This window comes from Uranotaenia lowii, chromosome 3, assembly GCF_029784155.1.
Source record: "Uranotaenia lowii strain MFRU-FL chromosome 3, ASM2978415v1, whole genome shotgun sequence".
In the NCBI taxonomy this organism is placed as follows: Eukaryota; Metazoa; Arthropoda; class Insecta; order Diptera; family Culicidae; genus Uranotaenia; species Uranotaenia lowii.
In genome coordinates, this window is record NC_073693.1 from 146,423,520 (window position 1) to 146,433,378 (window position 9,859).

Below are 9,859 nucleotides of genomic sequence, written 5' to 3' on the forward strand. Positions count from 1 at the left end.
ACATCTTCCAAATGCCGTTACCAGTTCTACAGCAGGGGTTGCCGTTTGCCGAGGTCATTGCTGAATTTTTAATTTTAACTTCATTACTAAACATATCATTACTAAAACTTCGGAATCATGTGAAAAAATAAGTGGCAAGAATGCATGTGAGCTACAAGAAATATTTTTGCTCAACTAGTTTAGAAAAGGTAATTTGCGAATTAAGTTTCAAAATTTTTCCATTTATTAGAATGAATTAAAACATTAATCATAAAAATTTGGTCGATACAATTAATAAAATTAGAAAAAAAATTTCATGGTTTGTTGAATTTTTTGAAGCATGTCCTTTGTTGATACCTGAGATACTTCATAGTTGACGATCGTAGAATTATTTTTCTCCAAAAAAAGTTTTTGATTCATTTACATAATTCAAAAGATAAGGCTTTCGGAGGCACACTTTTTTAGAAAAATAAATTCTCATTCTCATGTATATTTAAGCAAAAATTCACATTTTGTAAAAAAACTTGTTTTTGAATGTTAACAAAGTTTCAAGCCATATTTTAATCACACTTCAGTGTCTGTGATTCCAATGATTAGAAACTTGAATAGCGTTTAATATAAGCTTGCCAGATTGCCCGGTTTTATCCGGGTTTGCCCGGATATTTGATGCAAAATTTCGAGAAAGTCCGGTCCGGCCCGGTTGCCCAGATATCGTGAAAAAAGTCCGGATATTGCCCGGATTTTTTTACAATTTTCACAAAGAAACCCAAAAAAAAGCAAAGTTATTGAGTAAGTTTCAGCAAAATCGATTAACGATATGGAAATTTTCAACGGTTCTTTCAAATAATTTCGCTGATTTACTTTTATAAACCTTTAAATATTTAAGTGTTCCAAAAAGTTTTTGGAAGTCTGCAATTACATTAATAAAATATTAATTTCATATTTTTTTGCATTTTTTCTTTGCTTTTATGTATAATAACACCTAAATTTTGCCCGGTTTTTGCCCGGTTTTTGGATTTGAAAAATTGAAATCCATGCCCGGATTTTGCCAGGTTTTTTTGAAAAAATGCCCGGAATTGCTAGGCCCGGATGGGAGTGAAAAAAATTCTGGCAACCTTAGTTTAATAACAAGTATTTTCGCTAAGTGTGAAAATTTACCAAAAATTTATGTCCATGAAAATTTTTTTTTCTAAAATATACTGCCGTTGGAAGCATAATTGTCACATGTTACATTCTGAAATTGGCTACTTTTCGGTGTCTAGAGGACTTATTTCAAAAGTTTGGATTGCCATCATTTGATAGAAACTTCAAGTTAACTCTAAAATACATGTTTTTATCAAATAAAATAAAAATATTCATCGCAAGAAGGCAGTAGACACCAAAATACCTCTCATATCAAAATGTAACATGTGACAATTATGCTTCCAGCGGCAGTATATGTCTCCGAAAGCATATGTCACCAAAATTGTACGCAACGCAATATTACATCTTTGACAATTTAAATTTATGTCAAAAAAGATGCTTTACTTCTGTGCGTCCGATTTCATATAAATTTACATCATTAATTATATAAAATTATGTCAAATACGCCATACATTTAATGGCAGAGAGTTTATGGCTTCAAGCGTTTCTGTTTTTCTTTGTGTAATATTATGTCAAAAGTGATGCTTCAATTTTGTGCATCCTATTTGACATAAATTTACTTCAAAAAATTAATAGTGTGTAACTCACAACAAAAAACAAACCTAAGTATTGACGGAGTTGAATACAATTCTTGTACTGACAAGACACATTTCAAATCCAATGAGAAACCCGGCTATTCCCTTAGTTTGATTTCAAAACGATCGAGCAGTTATCGTTCTCCTAAATAGAGACATAAAAAGCAGCACATCAACGCTAAAAAATTGAAAACCCTAACTTGACATGAACCGATTTTACTTTGAACATCTTCTTTCATAGAACTGAACTGTATTGCAACAACCGATCGAAACTGACAGCTAAATACATTTGAATGTCAAACCGAATGTTGCTCAAAAGTGATATTTTATAGTTGGTGCGTTCCCTCGTTTGCCAGAACCAGAAGTCGAATTCTGTACTCAAGAGCGTACGGTAAATGTGCCAAAATGATGCAGTTAGACTCAGAAACGCCTCATAGAAAACTGACCGGGGGCACCAGGTTTGGGAACGATCGAATCAAGCAAAGCAACTATCAACCTAATGTCGGAATAAATTATTAACTGGGTCAAGCTGCGCTTATGATATTCTGGTTTTAGTTTCAACTGTTATTATTTCGAGAGTTTTTTTTTATTTCTCCGATGCCAAGATTTCGATTACAGATTCGCTGGAACCGAATCCGTAGCTGCTGTAAATAACAGACACGGATGAATCGGAAGGCGTAGAGTAGAAGTCAATAATAATTGGCGCTGACTTTTGAAATAACCACGCTCGGTTGTGTGTTTTTTTTTTGGCGATCAAGGAAATACGTTCGGGTTGAAATGTTAGGTTCGCCTTGATGTGATTCGATATGCGGAAATGAAGAGTGAATCGATGTTTTGGGGAGTCACATTTTAATTCCTACAAGCTCATATCGATTTAGAAATATATCCAGATTGAGGGATGTATTGCAGTCTGATTAGTCAATCAGTTATTTACGATTTATTATTTGTGGAAAACTATAAACATCAATCGTGATTTCATGAGAAAAATTTCCGAGAAATGAGCTTTAATAAATCGTCTTCTCGTTAAACCCAGCAAAGTGACTTCATAAGTCATAACCTTTCGTCGTTCTGCTGAGAAGAGAATGTTTCACACTGGTTAACTAATGTAGGTATCAATTTTCATCTCAGGCCCGTAGCCCACCTTAGTTCAAGATCAATGGCAGGTACTTGAAACCACAAAATAGGCAATTCTTTTCCGCATTCGTACATGCATTCGATGTGCTAGGTGCGTCTAAGCGAATCTAAGCAAAACGATGTATTGATCTTTTAGCACCGAAGTCGCAATAAAGTTATTATGGAAAACGCTCAAATTACACAGCGTTTTCCATCTCTCATAAACTACCACAAGATCAATAAAACGAATGAGCACAAGACAGTCCCATATAAAGTTGCCCAAAGAAAGTTCAGCGATTTTTCTGATGAGCTATATTGTAAGAGAATTAGATTTGATTCATTTAAGTTCAGTAGTGAATACATTTCTGTTTCGGTATTTTGCTTTTTATGAATAAGAGATTTTTGAATATTTCTTATTCCTTACAATAATTGAAAAACCTCTCCCACTGGCAAGAAGCAAAGGGATTTAGATTTGAAAAATTATTTGAATAAAGATACATAATAATATCAGGAGACGCAATAATACTGATAATACAATAATAAACCGCAACTTACCTGTTTAAATAAATGCTGTGGATGTTGGTGAGGTCTGTAGAGATAGAACAAAAGAAATTGATTAATTTCAAGCATTTATAAAATATTTATTTCTATTTCATTAATTACGCAAGGATTTACAAACGTTTTTAAAGAATCGTTTAAATTTTGATAAAACATCTTACCGCGAATTTTAGCTTTAAGAAGCTTAAAAACAAAATGTTTATAATTGAGAGTATCATTAGACTGAGTCTTGAAATTTAAAATATTCTGAGTAGGGGGAAAGTTCAAATAACGTCATATGTGGCTTATACTCGTGTTATGAAGAATCTGTAACATTTTATGCCTTCAAAATATTACCAATTGTATGTATGAATATTTTCGTAAATGTAGGTTTTTCTTCATTTTGATGTAAATTTTAAAACACTTTCAATAAGGTGTCAAATTGCAGAGAAAAATGAATAAGACTATAATTTCTGACACATCGCTAGATAAGAATCAAAACTTTGGATTTTATGCTAAAAATCATACTGAAATCGCTAAGATATGCTCCTTATGGGTGTTTAACATGACGATTTGATGTCCTTGGTATTCAAAAATTCCACGCTAGGTACACATTTTGGTCAGTTGAATGAAAAATTTTTGGACAGAATTTTTTTTTTTTTGAAAAAAGCTATCTGATTTAAAATTTTGATACCAATTCGGTTCATTTTTTATTTTTAACGTGTAGTTTTTCACCCGAACAAAATTTTAAAAATATAAAATAAATACATTTGGTAAAAATTTTAGGACCCAGAGTTTTTTTAAATAAAATTTTTGAAAAGTTGACTTTTTTCGAAGATCTCGTTTGCGAAACTTCTAAGCATGCTGTTTTTAGGTGGCCCATACAAGATGTTGTTTTCCACATCTTAATCTACTGCTTGAAGGGAAAGCTCCCAGATTCCCAGACATTATGCAGTTTTGGGACACCCTAATGGGTAGGGGAAAAGTTCATATAACGCCCCATGTGGCTAATACGCGCCACCCTTGTTTTTAAGAATCTGAAACATTTTAAGCCTGCAAAATATTACCAATTTGTTTTAAATGCTGTGATTGGTCATGGCAAGTATGAATTTTTCCTTAAAATGCCCTTGTGTAGTGATAATTTTACATTTTAGGTTTTTCTTCATTTTGATCTAAATTTAAAAACACTGTCAATAAGGTGTCAAATTGCAGAGAAAAATGAATAAGACAATATTTTCTTACACATCGATAGAGGAGAATCTAAACTATGATTTTCTGCTAAAAAATCATACTGAACTCGCTAAGGTATGCTTTTTATGGATATGTTCTATCACGGCCCATGCGCTCATTATAACGCGCCAATCGAAGTAGGCTGAAAATTGCATTAATTTTTCAAAAAGGCCAATTATTATTGAAAATGAACAAAAAGTCTAAAACCATATTTTGAGCGTGAATTTTTTTATTTTTTTTTTTATTTTGATTAGTCCCTTTTGATTTTCTTTTCAGTCGAAGTGTCTGTAAGTATTGGTGTGTTTTCGGTCTTCGGCTGCTTTCGGATGTGTTGGGCTGCTAGGCGTGTATTAAATACACTGCGGCGCGTATTTGCAACACAGTTTTGTTCTGTGGCTTTGAATATGGTTTTTAAATTTAAGGTTTTGAAGCAACTATAGCAATTTTAGTAATAAAAAATCATAGGCATTTGTTGAAAGCACTTTTCTTCAACGATTTCACTCATATTTAACACAATTCGTACGTGGAATACAAAGAAAATCAGCGATTCGCTTAGGTGGCGCATAATAGGGCATGTTCCCCTATGATTTATCAAGGCCCATGCGCACGTTATAACGCGCCAATCGTTATGTCCCGAAAATAGCGTTAATATTTCAAAACGGCCAATTTTCATTGGAAGTGAACAAAAAGTTAAAAACCATTATTTGAGCGTGTATTTAGCGCAAAAAATCCACTTTAAACTTTTTTTAAATTTTGATTAGTCCATTTTGATTTTCTCTTCAGTCAAAGTGTCTGTAAGTATAAGTGTTTTTTCGACCTTCGGCTTCTTTCGGGTGTGTTCGGCTGCTAGGCGCGTTATGAATATACAGCGGCGCGTATCTGCAACAAAGTATTGTTTTGTGGCTTTGAATTGGTTTTTTTAAATTAATTTTTGGAAGCAACTTAATTAATTTGAGTTAAAAAAAATCATAAGCATTTGAAGAAAACACCTTTCTTCAACGAGAACACTCATTTTTTTACACATAGTGTACGAGAAATACATAGCAAATTAGTGATACGCATAGGTGCGGCATAATTAAGCATTTTACCCTTCCTTGAGTAAAATTTCCAGAATAACTTGAGTAAGTTTGAAACTTGGTCGTTAGTAGAAGAAGCAATCGCTAATGTAGAATGTAGCATTGTAAGAAACTTATTAAGATAGGAAATAAAGATGAACTCTATTTCACCACTGAAGCCTGCGTTGAATTACTCATTTCAAAAGCTTATGGGACCAGATACGTCTGGAAGTGGAAGGCGGGCTTCTAAAAGGTTATTCTTTGTGCCAGTGTTGCCAGATCTACGGATTTCTCCATAGACCTACGGATTTAGACCTCTTTTACGGATCGATGTCCGCTATCTGCATATTTTCAGAATGTTCTTCGGATTTCTAAGGATAATTGAAAATTATAGCAAAGCAAGCTGACGCCCAAAAAAAAGTTATCAAGTTTAATTTTACCAAAATTAGAGAATATTTGTTTTTTGTCAAATCTACGAATTTGAATGGTTTTCACGAGCCACGAGCTACGCTGCGGTTAACAGCGTGAGTTAATTCTCAACGACTGAAAAGACCTTACTGAAATAGCAAATAAAATTAATTCAATGGGGATGAATAAACCAGTTGGTTTAAAATCCCAAAAAAAAAAATGAATAAAATTAATTCTATTCTTCCACTGAAACCTGCGTTGAATTTCTCATTCCAACACAAGGCAATTGGAACTTGAAAGAGTTGTTGAAAAATTCACCTATAAGTAGAGATGCCAATGTGCACGATTTTTCAGGTTTTGCCTGATTTTTAGAGGCTCAGCCTGACAACCTGATAAGCTCTTGATTTTCCCTGATTTTTCTGAATATGATGGGAAAAGGTGATATTGAACTGTATAAGAAACCACTGAAGGAGGTCAAAATGTGGAACGACGACCAAAAACAAAAGGTCCTCTCTTTGACAGAGAATTCTGATGATGTATCCTGATTTTTGTTTCACACGTTCCTGAATTTAAAAAAAAATGTTTGCAACCCTGCAATCACCATACATTAACTTGGGATTTATCCGAGCACGCTCGATCGATTGCTTCGGGTTTGCCGCTACTTATGATCAATTGAAAACCATGTTCGCGCTCGGCTAAAACCTCGAGTCGATGGGGTGATCAGTGATGTGAACTTTCCAGATTTTGTCCGGATCTTCTAGACTTTTTGGACTTTCGTCAGGCAATTTTTTTAGGTTTCTAGACTTCAAAACTTTTGACTTTTATTCCAGACTTTTGAGTTTGGGCATGATATTTTCAACAAAAAAATAAAAATTCAGAATTTTCATGATAAAGTGATAGAAAATGGTTCGAATAAGTAATTGAAAAGTAATTGATAATGTATAGAATCAAATAAAAGCGATAAAAAAGTCATCATCTATAAAGTTCATCATCCAGACGTTTCCAAGTTGGCTACCTTTTTTGCAGCCATCATGAATACTTACTATATTTAAATATCCGCTAATTTTTATGGAATATTTTTATTAGTTTCGGAGACTGATTAAAGTTGGTTAGCTCAGCCCAGTTTCGAAAACATCCACGAACAAACATATGTAATTAATGTCAGCTTGATAATCAAGAGGTATCTATAAAATAAGGTTTCAGTCATTATTGGGGATTTCACCATGATCGATAATTATCCCTGTGGAAAATAGTTCATCAGTTTGACTATTTACTGTAAGCCTGATTTTTTCTTCTCAAAGCTCCCTGAATTTGAGAAAAAAAATGTTGGCAACCCTGCCCACAAGTCATCAGAAAGGTAGTATAAATGTAAGAGCATGTGTGGTCAGCAAAAAAGTCTTTTTTGAAGCTAAGGAATAGCAGATAATATAATAATATGTTTGCAACAATTGGAGAGTTTTCTCGATGGAGTTTAGGTCACTAAAAGACCCTTCTGAAGACCCTACTAAGATACTAAAAAAAAGTATTCAAAACGGACACAATGCTCAAACTCTTGAAGCCTTAAAGTTTGTACTGAAATGTTTACTGAAACTAAATTTGAAAACTTCGACTGAATTCTTTATCTGAACTGCAAACTATATTTTCAGATTTCTATCCAAATCCCAAGTTAAAAGTAAATCAGTATTTGAGTTATGAACCTAAATAAATTTCCATAACTGAATTTTAACTCAAAAATTTAAAACTGGTCCTTCACTAACAGAGTAGCAATTCAATACTGATCGTTAATTCTTACGTTAATGTTTATGATCTAAACTTGAAATTTGAACATAAATAAAATAAATAAATCTTATAAGATTTCAAATTATTATAATTTCTTCTGTGATTCCAATTAAGCAACAAAAAAAACCCAGAATCTCCATTTTGAATGTTTCATTAAAAGCGCAATGGTATATATCTTTGGATTAAATATCTCAAATATGGAATAAACGAACTGCCTTCAGAAATTGATCGTCTTGAATTAATCTTTTAATTTCAAAATCGAATCCAATTTCAAACAATGAAATAGATAAGTCGATTAATACGTGGTTGAATGTACCCAACCTGAGGTTTAGCAACCATGCATGGGCCTGGTCTTCTCACCAATAGAATTTAGTTTTTAAACTTAGCAACAAGGCCACCTAAAAAAAAACAAACTCATAAAATTATGATAAAAAAGGTTTGCTTTTTAAGAAAATACCTATGCTTAATTGAAGAATGATGAGCGTTACAGCTAGTGATCATGAACTCATTAATAAAATCAATAGATCATGCTTTATGATTGGAACCATAATACCTAGCACGTATCATTCACGGAATCATGGTTTTCCGCGCGATAAGTTGCCTCGTCTGGTTCACATTCACCTTACTACATTCCAATCGATATGTGACCGCAAGTTGGAGTCAAAAGCGCCAAGCCGTTAAAGCCGCTCAAATTCCTCCTTTCGACAAGCCTCGAGCAAAAGGGAGCGCCACTTGTTCACAGACACTAATAGCCAATTATCCACCGCCAGCACTTAGCACTTTGATTAAACAATTTGAAAGTTCTGTACCGTATCGGTGTTGTCATCATGTGTATGTTGTTTATTTGTTCAATGAAATGATCAAAGAGACGCGTTAAAAGTTCTGAGTCTGGGTTGGTGAAAATGAAAGAAAAAAAACAGCGACCATCAAGTTGACAATTTTGCCTCGCTTCAACAACATTTCTTTCCCATTTTTGTGAACCATTTTCTTTCACCCACTCACAGAGATTAATGGTCCCTAGTAAACTCAATCAGCGTCCGTCCTACTGAAAAAGTAAAATAATGCCAACTTTAAACAGACTTAAAATCGCACAGTGCAGGCTAATTTTAGCAATCCGCGTTTTTCCCTGCTCTGATAGTCACTACAAGTGTTGGCACAAATAGACCTCGTCGCCTGTTCTGTTAGTTTCAACGAGAGATGTTGTCAAATTGAAAGAAAAAATCTTGTAAAAAATGCACGTAAAAACATACTAGCAGTGACGACGACCCTTGGGAATCGAACTGATGAATCAAGGTTTTCAAGAATCTCTGCCGTAAATAAGCTAAAAGGTCCACCACAGTTTTCCAATAGTACCGCAAGAAAATTGTTTGACATCTCTTGTGTTTGTTTTATTTTCAAAATAGATTCACTGTCCCGGTTCAAAAATAAACGCACCCATAAGAATGTGACCTCGTGCGTGTCTCATGATGATGATTCGACCACCAGACTCAAACGCTCTCTCCGACTCTCAAAACATTTCAAAAGGGCGTCTCCAACTTGTCATACATAATTTTTCAGCGCAGTGAAGGGACGACGGCCCTCGAATAGTTGAGGTGCAAACCAAAATAGCACCTGGCGTGATCTTGATCTCATTCGTCGGCGAAATGGGTAAGTAATTGGTCTTCGGTGTGCGGGACGAGGAAAACCTGTGAATGAGATGTTTTGCTCGTTACTGTTCAAATTTCGGGATGGCGCTCAAAAAAGCCGTGGGAGTTGCACACGTAATATGTTACCTACTTGACTGTTTGTGGCCCATAGATATAGACATGTGCGCATGATGAGGCAATGTTGACCTAGAGATGGATTCATGATTTCTCGTGTCAGTTTTGCTGCTGTAACTGCTACCCGACTGGGGAAATTCGGAATAGTTTGCATAAGGTTCTGAGCTTGTTGAGGCGTTTTATGACTGATTTCTTCATTACAGATTATGTAATGAGATGGGTTTAAGGGAAGAATTCTTGACAGGATGATAACAAATCTGTTTTAATTATATTAAGATGC

The 9,859-nt window shown here is 34.3% G+C and overlaps 1 protein-coding gene across 17 annotated transcripts in view; it reads right to left on the bottom strand.

Moving 5' to 3' along the window:
- Nucleotides 1-9,859, bottom strand: part of LOC129751442 (PDZ and LIM domain protein Zasp) — a 261,468-nt gene that overhangs the window by 185,379 nt on the left and 66,230 nt on the right. For all 17 annotated transcript variants that reach the window (XM_055746946.1, XM_055746948.1, XM_055746950.1 and 14 more), the window contains exon 3: nt 3,366-3,399. The gene's annotated coding sequence lies outside the window, so the exon portion shown is untranslated. The remainder of the gene's footprint in view (nt 1-3,365; nt 3,400-9,859) is intronic.